Raw genomic sequence first — 2,605 nt, 5'->3', positions numbered from 1 at the left:
GCTCTCGGGCTGGGGGCAGATCTGAGGAGGGGAGGCTGCCTCCCTGCCAGTGGCCGGGCCTGCGGGTCCCCCAGGCCTCCTCTGCTGGGGCTAGATCAGCCCTGGCCTGAGCGAGCTCCGCCGTCACCAAGGGGAAGCGGCCCTTGGTTACCACTGGCCGGGAGAACACAGAAGGCAAAACAAACAGTGGGGCCCGCTCCTCCACGGACTCACTCCTCGCTGCTGGGAACGATTACAAGGTAACAGGCCAGTTTTTAAAAGCCCTCCAGAAGGGAGGCTGCGGCCCAATGGGAGGCCACTCTCTAACCCGTTCCCTTCCTCCTGCCGCCGCTGCACCCTCCCCAGGACCCAGGGGCCCTCCGTCCACCCACTCAGGGAAGCCCAGGGCAGCCAGGCTGCAAGTCGCAGAGGAAGCCGGGGGGAGGCAGAGTCTCAGGCAGACACGGCAGCTACTTCGGCAGCCACGAAGCCAAGGTCTCAAAACGACAGGTGGGCCCACGTTGGCAGGTGTGGAGGTGACTTCCCCGAGGACCCCGGCCGGGCCTGCAGGGGCAGGCTCACCATAGCACTGTTCCCTCAGCCCCCTTCCCAGTGCCACCCCCCCCCCTCCGGCAATGACCAGCCCTCTTGTCCCCAAACAGGTTGCCATGAAATTAACAGAAATTCACCAGCTTAAGTTGCCATCAAATTAATAGAAACTCACCAGCTTATTGGGCTCACCAGCCGGGGCTGGCAGGGCGATGGGCTGGGCCTGCACCCGGGCCACAGCCAGCCCCCCAGGGCTCTATCCTCAGGCCCAAGCCTGGGCGCTGACCCCCTGTCTGCCTCCAGCCAGAGCGGACCTGGCAGCCAGGTCTCCCCCATGCGGAGGCAGCTCACAGCCGGGGCCTGGGCTGCGTCCCAGGTCCCCATGAGGGAGACTCCAGTGGAAACCGGGAAGGGTTAGAGCCGAGTGGCACTCCTTGCCCCCAGGTGGCGGCGGGGGTTGGGACACGTGCAAAGCGTGCAAGGAGAGGTTTTCTGGCTGGCTGCCGCACCCCCACCCCGGCCCCCGGGGATTTACGCCTGAACCTTTAATACCTTCCCGCATTGATTCAAGCCCTGCTTTCTCTTCCCTGCCTCCACACTGGGCAGGTGGGAGCGTCCCGCAGTGTCCCCCTCAAGGGACAGACTGCTAACTCTGGACAGGGAACGTGGTGGCAGCAGGTCGAAATCCCCAACAGAAGGAAAAGCCACCACATTGCCTGTCTTTCCCTCGGGAATTACCCCATCAGGCACGTGGGTCAGGTTTTCCCCGTCTTAGAGAAGTCATGTTGATCGCCGGCTAGAAGAGCCCACCGTGGCTCAGGAGCCTCCTGGCGACAGAGAGAGAGACAGAGAGACAGAGAGACAGTCAGAGACACAGAGAGAGACAGAAACACAAAGAAACAGCGAGACAGAAACAGACACAGAGAGACAGAGATAAACACACAAAGACACAGAAACAGGCACACAGACAGACAGAGGGACAGACACACAGAGAGATAAAGAGAGATAGAGACACAGAGACTGAGACACAGACAGAGAGACACACAGAGAGACAGGGAGCACAAGGAACAGGAGGCGGGAGGGTGCAGGCCCCGAACCCTCCACAAATGTCCACTCGGGGCCCCAAGAGGCCAGAGTGTCCTCGTCAGGAGGGCAGGGCCGAGGATGGGAGTGGGGGACCCTTCCCCAAGCCAGGCAGGAGGGTCAGAACTCACAACCAGAGGGGAGAAGGGTCGCAGAGAGCTGGGGAGCCCCTCCGCCCACCCCCAGCGTCGCCCTGCTCTCACCCCCACAAAGAGGGGTTTCTGTCCCCAAACCGGCAAAGCGTTGAAGTTAAAACGAGTCAACGAGCTCAGTGACCAGGCAGGCCAGGGGCTCCAGGGCCAGAGAGGGGTTACCTGGGCAGGTGCAAGGTTCCCGCCTGGGCCGTGCTCTGGGCAGGGGCACCGGTGGCAGTCGCACCTTGAGGGGTCCCCTCCCTCCTTTTAAAAGAACCCAGTACCTTCGGAGGTGAAGCCCTGGCTCGCCTGAGTATCAGGAGCCAAACTCCCGGCCCCCCTGTCCCCCCTGGCCAATCCCTGCTTGTCTTAGAGGGACCAGGGGCCAGCTTCTGCCCCCACCCTGTCCCTGTCACCGAGCTGTTCTTTCTCGGGGGTGGGGGGCTGAGCAGCGGGGATGAGTCTCAGACTCCCACTCTGACATGCTGGAAACTGAAAGGGAGCATTTCTAGGGCAGCCAGACAGAAACTACTAGAAAGCCCCCCTCGCCAACTCACTTGAGTTGACGGAGAAGTTTCTTCCAGAGCTTCAGGCGTGGACTCTGTTCTGAGGGGGAAGTGAAGGGGCCAAGAATCCCTGGACTAAGACCCCAGACCCTCCTCGGAGCCCCCCTTTCCCTTCCTTCCTTGAGGACTCCCCGCCCGTTGTGATTACAACAGTGGGGACGTTTAGGGTGATAATTAGCAAGCATGTGCAGGAGACAGGGTCTGGAGCTGGATGGCCTTGAATGCCACTACACGGAGTCAGGACTCCAACACTGGGACCAGGTGACACATCAGAAAGTTCATCCAGGGGCGCCT

The sequence above is a fragment of the Panthera leo genome, chromosome C1 (genome assembly GCF_018350215.1).
Source record: "Panthera leo isolate Ple1 chromosome C1, P.leo_Ple1_pat1.1, whole genome shotgun sequence".
NCBI lineage: Eukaryota > Metazoa > Chordata > Mammalia > Carnivora > Felidae > Panthera > Panthera leo.
Note: the sequence above shows the minus strand (reverse complement) of the source record.